Source organism: Panthera uncia (assembly GCF_023721935.1).
Source record: "Panthera uncia isolate 11264 chromosome B2 unlocalized genomic scaffold, Puncia_PCG_1.0 HiC_scaffold_24, whole genome shotgun sequence".
In the NCBI taxonomy this organism is placed as follows: Eukaryota; Metazoa; Chordata; class Mammalia; order Carnivora; family Felidae; genus Panthera; species Panthera uncia.
The window spans coordinates 47,851,947-47,863,913 of record NW_026057580.1 but is presented as its reverse complement, the minus strand read 5'-3'; the positions used below and the strand labels follow the sequence as shown (position 1 = coordinate 47,863,913).

At 38.6% G+C, this 11,967-nt stretch overlaps 1 protein-coding gene across 1 annotated transcript in view; it reads right to left on the bottom strand.

The window, feature by feature from the left end:
• ZNF292 (zinc finger protein 292) overlaps positions 1-11,967 on the bottom strand; it is a 103,701-nt gene that overhangs the window by 55,870 nt on the left and 35,864 nt on the right. The window lies entirely within an intron of this gene.

The window sequence follows — 11,967 nt, the reverse complement described above, 5'->3', positions numbered from 1 at the left end:
GAGAGAGAGGGAGACACAGAATCGGAAACAGGCTCCAGGCTCCGAGCCATCAGCCCAGAGCCTGACACGGGGCTCGAACTCACGGACCGCGAGATCGTGACCTGGCTGAAGTCGGACGCTTAACCGACTGCGCCACCCAGGCGCCCCATGAAGTAAATATTTCAAATGCACCATATCAGAATTACTAAAAGGAAAAAACCCTGTTTATTCTATAGAAAGAAGAGATGGAATAAACTGGCAGCAGCATTTAAGCAGACACCCACATTTAAGATTCTACAACTATTAAAATCGTGGGTTACTAAAAAGTATTATCTAAAAGGTTCTATAAGTATGCTAAATAAAGGCCTCTAATTGTTTTTATAATATAGAAAACTGCCATAATTGGTCCTCTTCACACTTCAAGATTTAAGACTCGTCTTATCAACATGTGTAAATTCAGTGTCCTTTCCTAGGAAAGAGGGTATCTTGAATGAAAACTCCATGAGGGCTTATATTCTTTGGCCTACAGAAGCAGTTTTTAAAAAATATGTAGGGGCGCCTGGGTGGCTCAGTTGGTTGAGCATCTGACTTCGTTCAAGGTGATGATCTCACAGTTCATGAGGTCAAGCCCCACGCTGGGCTCTGTGCTGATAGCTCGGAGCCTGGAGCCTGCTTCCGATTCTGTGTCTCCCTCTCTCTGCCCCTTCCCTGCTCGTGCTCTGTCTCTCTCTGCCTCTCAAAGATGAATAAATGTTAAAAAAAAAAAAAAAAAAAAAGAAAAAAAAAGTAAAAATATGTAGATAGGTAAGAAGGTAGGAAGGAAGTTAGGAAGGAGGAAGGAAGAAATTACATTCTACCATTAAACACTCAAATCACTGCCTTGTCTTCTCTACTACCTCTAATAGTAGTTAAGTGATCAGAGAGGATAAGGAAGGAAGAAAGGACTAGAAAGGGTAATCTGGTAAATTTAAGAGCAATGTAGCAACAACTCACTTTATGAGCAGTCATACATATATCCACAGACCCTGACCCTCTCCAAGTTGGACAGAAGTGCAGGTAACCTGGAGACCCAAGCACTCACTTGGCCACTGATATCGGAAGTGAGGACAATCTTGAGGGACTGAATCCTTTAACCTATGGAATCTGATGCTAAGTTCAGGTAGTTAGTGTCAGGCTTTAATTGTAGAACACCTATTTGGTTTTGGAGAGTTAGAGAAATAGTATTGGGAAAAACCATTTATTTCATGTTAGCAGTAAAAAAAAAAAAAAAAAAAATTCCTGCAACAAAACTTTTAAAAATCTAAACAAAAGCTACCAACTGAATGGAAAGATCTGCATTTAGAGGTTCTTCTGTGATTATCTGTCTATTTCTAGGAATGAAATGGAGTATAATATTCTGTGTTTCACACATGCAAATGTTGGCAAGGTTGGTTTTAATGTTTTCCTTGGACATTTTATGATGATGTGACAGAGGATGACCTTACTCACATGTTCAAGAATTTCAGAAGTAACACCAACGATGCATACAATTCTTACTTCAGCTAGCACTTGTTTTTCTACAAAAAGTTATTAAGTATCATTTTCCTTTTTCTGGAAAAACATGTTTAGATGTCTAGGGAATTTCATGCCTGGCAAATGTTCCTAATCTAACATAGATTAGATTGAACACTTAGGCCTCTTGCAATAATGAATCAATTTCCATAATAATAATAGCTTTTGCTAGAAGAGAAAATATATCATACCAATTTCCCAATAGTTCTGAAATTGTAAGCTTCCTTTTTAAAATTATCTCCTAACCTCCCCCCAAAAAAAACCCTAAAGAAGGTGATATATTTCTACATATATATACATATCCAGGCATACCTCATTTTACCGCACTTCACTTTATTATGGTTCAAAGGTATTGTTTTTTTGTTTTTTTTTGTTTTTTGTTTTTTTTACAAATTGAAGGTTTTGGCAACTTTGCATTGAGCAAGTCTATCAGCACAATTTTTCCAACAGTATTTACTTACTTTGTGTCTTTGTCACATTTTGGTAATTATTGCAATACTTCAAAATTTTTCATCATTTTTATTTTGTTTGTTACGGTGCTCAGTGATCTTTGATGTCACTACTGGAATTCTTAGGGCACCACAAACTGTATTCATAGGACAGTGAACTTAATCTATAAACGCTGCATGTGTTCTGACTGCTCCACCAACCATCTCTCTCCTTCTCCTTGGGCCTCCCTATTCTCAGAGACATAACAATATTGAAATTAGGGCAATTAACCCCGCTGTGGCGTCTAAGTATTCAAGAGAAAGAAGAGTTACATGTCTCTCTCTTTACATCAAAAGCTAGAAATGACTAAGCTTAATGAGGAAGGCATGTCGGCAGCCAAGACAAGCTTAAAGCTAGGTCTCCTGTGCCAAACAGCCAAATTATGAATGCAAAGCTAAAGTTCTTGAAGGAAATGAAAAGTGCTACTTCCATGAATACATGGATGCTAATAAAGTGAAACAGTCTTATTACTGATAATGCAGAAAGTTTTAGTGGTCTGAATAGAAGGTCACCAGCCACAACATTCCCTAAACCAAAGACCCTAACTCTCCTCAATCCATGACAGAGAGGTGGGTAAACTGCAGAAGAAATGTTTGAAGCCAGCAGAGGTTGGTTCAAGAAAAGGTTTAAAGAAAAGAAGCCATCTCTGTAACATAAAAGTGTAAGGTGAAGCAACAGTGCTGATAGAGAAGCTACAGCAAGTTATCCAGAAGATCTAGTTAAGATCATTAATGAAAGTGGCCACAGTAAAACAACAGATTTTCGTGTAGACAAAACAGCCTTCTATTTCAAGAAGATGCCATGTAAGACTTTCTTAGCTAGAAGGGAGAAGTCAATGCCTGGTTTCAAAGCTTCAAGGGATAGGCCAACTCTCTTGTCAGGGCCTAATACAGCTGGCGACTAAGCTGAAGCCCATGCTAAAGATTCTAGGGCCCTTAAGAATTATGCTAAAACTACACTGCTTGAGCTCTACAAATGGAACAAAGCTTAAGGGATAACATATCTGTTTACAACATGGTTTACTGAATATTTTAAGCCCACTGTTGAGAAAAAGATTCCTTTCAAAATCTTATCACTCACTGACAATGCACCTGGTCACCCAAGAGCTATGTCAGAGATGTACAAGATTCATGTTGTTTTCATACCTAACACAACATCTGTTCTGCAGCCCACGAATCAAAGAGTTACTTCAACTTTTAATTATTATTTAAGAAATACATTTCATAAGGCTAGAACTAACTGCCCTAAATAGTGATTCTTCTGATGGATCTGAGCAACATAAACTGAAAACATTCTGGAAAGGATTAACCATTCGAGATGACATTAAGGACATTTGTGATTCATGAAAAGATATCAAAATATCAACATTAAAAGGAGTTTTGGGGCACCTGGATGGCTCAGTTGGTTAAGTGTCCGACTCCTGATTTAGGCTCAGGTCATGATCTCATAGTCTGTGAGATGGAGCCCTGTGTCAGGCTCCATGCTGGCAGCACAGAGCCTGCTTGGGATTCTCCACCCCCATCCCCTCGTTCCTACCCACCTGCATGTACGTATACTTGCTCTCTCTCTCAAAATAAATAAACATTCTTATTTTAAGAAAATGTCACTGTCACCCCAAACTTTAGCAACTATTATTCTGATCAGTCAGCAGCTACCATCAAAGCAAAACTCTCCACTTGCAAAAAGATTATGACTCGCTAAAAGCTCAGATGATGGTTAGCATGTTCTAGCAATTTTTTAAACTAAGTACATATTTTTTAGACTGAATACTACTGCACACTAAATAGACTGCAGTATAGTATAATTTTATAAGCACTGGGAAACCAAAGAAATTATTTAAAAAAAATTTTTTTTTAACATTTATTTCTGAGAGACAGAAAGACACAGAGCATTAGCAGAACAGGGGCAGAGAGAAGGAGAGACAGAATCCGAAGCAGGCTCCAGGCTCTGAGTTGTCAGCACAGAACCTGATGCTGGGCTCAAACCCACAAACCGTGGGATCATGACCTAAGCTGAAGTCAGACGCTTAACTAACTGAGCCACCCAGGCTCCCCAAAACCAAAAAATTTATTGAACTCACTTTACTGTGATATTTGCTTTATTGTAGTGGTCTGGAATTGAACCTCCAATATCTTTGAGGTATGCTTGTATCTACATTTTCCCCAAGACCTAAACTTCTGAATATGTCTAGCTCTGCAAAGGGTATATGAATTCTGTTCTCCTGTCCTCAGATGAAAGAAGTTTTTAAGCTTAATTCTAATATGTAACCAAACATGAGTTCTTTTGGGTTTAACAGAGTCTGACTGAATTGATGAGAAATATAACTGACAAATTACGGAATGTTAGATCCAGAAAGTACCTTAAAAACCATCTTTTTTTTTTTTTTTTTTTAACCTCATTTTACAGATGAGAAAAGAGGGAGAGGAAGCAGACTCTGGTGAAAAGGAGACCATTTAGGTGGCTATTTATTTAATAGTGTGCGAAAAACTTAAGTAGGGAGAGGGTAGAAAGATGACAACATACTGAGATGTTATGAAAAAAGTGATGACATGCTTGCTCATAAGGATTACATATAAGAGCATAAGTTAAAAAGTTGGTTAAAAAGCAAATATGTAAAAAAAAAAAAAAGAGCAAATATCTATGTGTATAAGGCTTTGAGCATTGGTATTCATAGAAGTATATTAATAGTAGAGGTTCCCTTGTTTCTCAAGACACTAAGATCAGCAGAACCACTGTGAAACTGAAAAAATCCCCAACATAACTGGTTATTAAATTATATTTCTTCAATTAAAAAAGTTACTTATTTATATCTACTTTATACAAGGGCTTTTAGGTGGGAATCTCAGACTGATCAGACTCATATTCTTTTCAGAGAATCAGAAAAGACTTTAAAGATCATTTAATTCTGTTTTACAGAGTAGTAATTAAAGGGTCCAGTGACCTGCACACTATGAATAGAACTGGTAATTAGCAAAGCCAGGCACCCTTACTCTCTGTGAAACATTCTGTCCGCTACAAACAAATATGGTTTGTGGTAATGTTAAGAGAACTATAAATCTGTGGTGTTACTTTATAATTACAAAGTACCTTTTACCTGTATTGCTTCAATTATGCCTCATAACAATAAGAGGAAATACTACTTATCCAATTTGCCAGCCATCCTAGGATTAAGTAACTTCTTTATCAATTAAGCTTATTTTATTTTATTTTTTAATGTTTATTTTATTTTTGAGACGGAGACAGAACATGAGTGGGGGAGGGGCGGAGAGAGAGGGAGACACAGAATCTGAAGCAGGCTCCAGGCTCTGAGCTGTTAGCACAGAGCCTGATGCGGGGCTCAAATTCATGGACCATGAGATCATGACCTGAGCCAAAGTCAGACGCTTAACTGACTGAGCCACCCAGGCACCCCGAATTAAGCTTATTTTAGTTGGAAGTAAGGAAATTCAACTCAAAGCAGCATACACTAAGAAAGGCTTCTCACATAACAAGAAATTAAGAGGAAGTTCCTGGACTGGTCAGCATAGTAGCTCAACAATGTCTTTAAGACTATGACAAGCACTGAGTGTCACATGTAAGTAATGAATCACTAAAGCCTACACCTGAGATTAATATGACACTGTATGCTAACTAACTGGAATTTAAATAAAAACTTGAAAGAAAAATAAAATACAAACAAACAATAAAAATAAAACACAATGCCTTCAAGAACGCACATATGCCTTCATTCAGGTCTCCAGTCCTTAAGAGAGTGAAACAGGTTTCTTATCCAGACTCAGCAGTTACCAGAAAGATGAGATCATCTCTTCACGTACATCTCATTTAGGAACAAGGAAACCGTTCCCAAAAAAACCCAAACCCAATTCCCATCAGATTTCTCCTCAGGTCTCAATGGCCAGAATGGCATCACACACCCATGTCGAAAATCCCCCAGCCACAATGGAACCCTATGGTTGAGTTTTAAACCAATCAGAACTCACTCTCTAACGCTGGAGATAGGGCTTGAATCTCACACAAAGCCAAGTGGAGGAAGGAAACTATGAATAAAATCAGGGTTCTATTAGGAAAGTAAGGGAGGGGCCAGTCTCACACTTTGGTTGTTTCACTATTGGTTTTTTCTGTCCACATGCCCTCAGGAATAAGTGAGGGGCGCCTGGGTGGCTCAGTTGGTTGAGCATCTCACTTTTGATTTTGGTTCAGGTCATGATCTCAAGGTCTGTGAGTTCAAGCCCTGCGACAGGCTCTGAGCTAGTAGTGTGGAGCCTGCTGTCTATGCTGACAGCGCAGAACCTGCTTGGGATTCTGTCTCCCTTTCTGTCTGGCCCTCCCCTGTTCATGTGCACACTCACGCTCTCACTCTCTCCCTCTCAAAATAAATGAACTTTTTTTTTTTTTTTTTTAAAGATCCTCTCTCTCCCTCAAAAAAAAGTCACTATGATCTAGTTTTGGGAGGAGTGGGAAGGGGTGGATAATACAGAAGATAAAAGATAGGGAAAGAAACAAAGTTTTTCTGTAAGGCACCAGATTGTTTCCATTAACGAGTAAACTATAAGTATGGCAGGAAAATTTAAAACCATGTTATATGAAGAATGACTGATGGAACTAATATTGCTTAATCTGGATAATAAATAACATTTACTGAATATTTACTAAAGACTAGGTGCTATTCTGAGAGCTTTACATGTAATACCTATCAGCAATTAGATAAATTACAGTAATATACTTATATTAAAAATGAACAAACTGGGGCACAAAAAGATTAAAGTAACAAGTCCCAAGACTACAGAGCTAGTTAAGAGGCAAAGAAGAGATTCCAACACTGGCTTTGGAGCCTGAGTTCTACTAAGTTCTATATTTCTGAAGAAATTTTTGATTCACAGCCAAATTCACATATTTGAAGACTTGTCACATAAGAGTAGTTTTCTTCTGTGTGATCTCACAGAACAAACCAGGACCATTAGGTTAACAAACCAGGACCATTAGGTTAAAGTTTGAAGGAGATATATTTCTACTTCCTCTGAGGCAGAGTCATCAAACAATTAGAGTTAACCAAAACAGGACAGATTAGCCTCCTGGGACAAGAGGACAGATCACAGTTATTCAAGTAGGAGCAAGACTACTCTGAGTTCAGAATGCTGGAGAGGAGTCATCTTTTGGAGACGCATTCTATCATAGTGGAGAAGATACACTTACTGTGTGTGGGGGGGGGGAGGGTGGGTGGGTGGGTGGTGGGGGGTTGGAAACTGGTGGTTCACAGAAGTTTTGATTACTGTATTATTTTTAGATTATTTGAGTTTCTAATCCTTAAAAATAAGCTTGGGGCACCTGGGTGGCTCAGTCAGTTAAGCGTCCAACTCTTGATTTCAGCTCAGGTCACGATCTCACACTTTGTAAGTTCAAGCCCCGCATTGGGCTTGCACTGACAGTGAGGAGCCTTTTTGGGATTTTTTCTCTGTCCTTCTCTCTCTCTCAAAATAAATACATTTAAAAACTAATAATAATAATAATAGTCTTAATAAAATTTGATTTCTGGCTTTTCTTTCTAAAAAAATTAAAAAGTGCTGGCAACCTTAGCCCCATATACTACCATCACAACAACTGGCTGGAGCAGAGTTATGAGTCAAGGTCCTCTGGCATGGACTCTCTGGTTGCTCTGAGCCTCACCTAGCTGTCTCCCTCTTTAAGGGACCTATTTGACCCCTACGAGGTATTTGTGGAACAAGCCTAGAGAGGAGAAAGAAATACAAGTAAAAGAAAGGTTAAAGATAATGCTGCAACAGGATCTCTAATGCAGTGTTTTACAACCTGTCCGCCCCCCTCCCCGCCACTCCCCCATCATCCTCTCCCTAAGGAACCTTTTTTTCCCACTAATCATCCCCCATCTCCAATGAAATGTTAATACCCAGACGTACTGTATGAGCCACAAACTATTGTTATAGCTAAGGGTTTTGTTTTGTTGTTGTTTGGTTTTTTCTTTTTTCTTTTCCTCTCGAAGAGCCAATTTTCACCCCCTGAGAATAAAAATGCACACTTTAAAATTCTGGCTCTTAAACTGATTTCTCAGGGGCTAAATCAGCAGAGACTGGAACATATATACACTAGGTAGACAGACATTATACATTTCCAGCAGCTTCTTTTTGTTCCTCTAAGGATTATCAGGAGAGAAAACAAAAAAAGTTTTGAATAAAACCATAGGAGTGTTAAATTTAGTGAACATAAGGATTAAATTCCTTATGAAGATTAAAAGGATTAAATGTCTTATGTAGAGCTAAGACTAATGGAGTGTTGGATATGTTTATACTGTCATATTCAGCTCCAATTTATATCTAGGACTTCTAGAATAGAAGCTCTCAAAAGTTTTGATCTCATGACTCTACTCTTAAGAATTACTGAGGATACCAAAGATTGTTTTTTATGTGAGTTACAACCATTGATACTTAACCATATTAGGAATAAAAACTTAGATTTTTAAACTATACATTTGAGTGGATTTTAAAAAATAATAAACCTATTGCACATTACTACAAATAAGGCATTTGTAGTGAAAAAAAGCTTTTCAAAAAATTAGTAAAAGAATGTCATTATTTTACATTTTTCAAACTTCTTCATTGTTTGACTTAGAAAAAACCAGGATTCTCCTATCTATTTCTGCATTTAATCTGTTGCAATATCACACAGCACGTAACCTCTGGAAGACTCCACTGTATACAAGTGAATGAAGACAAATAACATCTTATAGTTTTGACCTTTTGGATCCCCTGAGCATTTGCTGTGTAATACTCTTTAAATTTCAAAGTTATTAAAATTTGTGTGAAAAATTGTTGGCCTGGATACATACATTTTTGCACCATGCTCTCTCCAAACTTCAGTAATTGTTTTAAAGTAGCATAAACCCACAAAAACTAAGAAAATAGAAATGGAGGAAAGAAACAAAATTTTAAACACTGAAAAGCATATGGAAGAGTGGCACTCTTAAGAAAAGTGACTGCTAAGGAGGCTATACATAAAGACACTAACTGCAGGATCACCAAAGGGCTCAGGAATTGGGAGCATTAGGTGCCTCTGGAAATGGGAGTAAGGATGGGTCTAGGAAGAGGATTGGTTGAAAGTCTATTTAAGGGGCTAAGCCTCTCTGATCTCCTAGTCCCTCTCCACAGCTGGGTGACCCAAGCTAGGAACTGTTCCTCTCTATTGCCAGCAGTAGCTTATTCTGTAGATAAGCGTACGTTTGTTTGTTTGTTTGTTTGAAGGCGTCAGTGCACAATTGAGGGGAGATATCTTACTTTCATAACAAGGCATCAAAGTCAACTTTACACAATGACTATACAAAAAGGTCCCCTTTTCAAGCCCTTTTCCACAACTTGTAGCCAGAGCCTCCAGAGGCCTTAGAGGAGTCCTTTTCTGGGAACTCAAGAGAAAAGACCCAAAGATTCTGCCAGACCTTTCCCAGGAAAAGAAATAAGCTCCTTACGGTAAAGACCACAACACACCCTACTCACAGGCTTGAAACTCTGAATCAGTTTTTCAGTAGTCTACCTTTAAATATGGACAGTGAAGGACCACTAGACATTTAAGGAAAGCATCTAATAGTGAGAGATCAAAACAAACAGTAAGACAAAACAAAACAAAAAGCCCAAAAAACAAAAAAGAAACTTGGAGTAAGCAGAGACTATGAGAGAAGACAATCCAAAAAATTATCATTACACCAAAAACAGTAATGATGCAGCAATACCATCCCATCCAAAGCAATCTACACATTTAATGCAATCTTTATCAAAATACAAATAGCATTTTTCACAGAGCTAGAACAAACAATCCTAAAATTTGTATGGAACCACAAAAGACTCCGAACAGCCAAAGTATTTAAAAAAAAAAAAAAAAAAGCAAAGCCGGAGGCATCATGATTCTGGACTTCAAGCTGTATTACAAAGCTGTAGTCATCAAGACAGTATGGTATTGGCACAAAAACAGACACACAGATCAATGGAACAGAACAGAAAACCCAGAAAAGGACCCACACTATATGGTCAACTAATCAACAAAGCAGGAAAGAATATCCAATGGAACAAAGAAAGTCTCTTCCAGAAATGGTGTTGGGAAAACCGGACAACGAAGAATTAAACTGGACCACTTTCTTATACCATATAAAAAAATAAACTCAAAATGATAAAAGACCTAAATGTGAGACAGGAAACCATCAAAATCCTAGAGAAGAACACATACAGAAACCTCTTTGACTTCAGCCATAGCAACTTCTTGCTTGACGTGTTCTGGTGACAAGGGAAAAAAGTTAACATGAACTACTGGGACTTCATCAGAATAAAAGGCTTCTGCACAGCAAAGGAACAATCAACTAAAAGGCAGCCTTAGGAATGGGAGAAGATATCTGTAAATGACATATCCAATGAAGAGTTAGTATCCAGGAGCGCCTGGGTGACTCAGTTAAGTGACCAACTCTTGATTTCAGCTCGGGTCAAGATCCCATGGTTCGTGAGCTCAAGCCATGCTGACAGCACAGAGCCTGCTTGGGATTCATTTCCTCTCTCTCTCTCTCTTTCTCTGCCCCTCTCCCCTTGCACTCTCTACTCTCTCAAAATAAATAAACATTTAAAAAATAATAATAGCAGAAATGAAATTATCAAAGAACTGGAAGATACCTTGAGGAAATTTCCCCAACAAGTAACAGGGATAAGAAAATGTGGAGAACAGTGCTCCAGGTCCCGTAATTAAAAACAGGTATTCCAGAAAGTCAAAACAGAGAAACGTAGGGAGAAGAAAGTAAATTTCCTAGAACCTAAGGACGTGAATTTTAATGAAAAGACCCAATAAGTGCCCATCACAATTCCTGAATGTAGTCCTATACCAAGGTACTTTTTCATAAAATTTCAGAGCTCAAAGACAAAGAGAGGATCAAAATAAGCTTCAGGAGGGGGAAACAGCAGACTTCTCAACAGCAGCACTGGAGCCAAAGGAAAATAAAGCACTGCATTAAAAACAGAGGGGAAGGGGGGCGCCTGGGTGGCTCAGTCGGTTAAGCATCCAACTTCGGCTCAGGTCATGGTCTCGTGGTTTGTGAGTTCGAGCTCTGCAGTGGGTTCTGTGCTGACAGCTGGGAGCCTGGAACCTGCTTCGGATTCTGTGTCTCCCTCTCTCTCTGCCCCTCCCCCTGCTTGTGCTCTGTCTCTGTCTCTCAAAAATGAATACACGTAAAAAAAAATTAAAAAAAACAAAAACAAAAAACAGAGGGGAAGGGTGTCTGGGTGGCTCAGTAGGTTAAGAGCCTGACTCTTTGATTTTTGGCTCAGGTCATGATCCCAGAGTTGTGGGATCGAGTCCCACGTCCGGCTCCTTGCTGAGCAAGGATAGAGCCTGCTCAAGATTCTCTTTCTCCCCTCCTCTGTCTCTCTCCCCCACTCCTGCTTTCTCTCTGTAAAATAAAAACTTTTAATAATTAAAAAAAAAAAAAACAACTGAGGGGAAATTATTTCCATCTAGCCATCAAAAGTATTAAGACAGAAAAGTCAGGGGTGCCTGGGTGGCTCAGTTGGTTAAGCATCTGACTCTTAATTTTGGTTCAGGCCCCACATGGGGCTCTGCACTGACAAGTGTGGAGCCTGCTTGGGATCCTGTCTCCCCCTCTCTCTGCCCCTCCCCCATTCATACTCTCTCTCAAAAAAAAAAAGAAAAGAAAAATCATCTCAGACATGCAAGTTCCTAAAAATTTTACCTTCTAAGCACCTTTTTTCAGGATGCTACTATAGGGGGAATTTCACCAAAATGAGAGAATAAACCAGGAAAGGAGTATGAGTAATATCTAGGAAAAAGGAGTATCTAACAAAGAGAGGCAATGAAGATCCAAGAAGAAAGCTGTGTTAACAGGCCTGAAGAATAAATGCAACACAACAGACAGCTCTAGGAGGAATTTCTTGAAGATGAACCTGATAGACT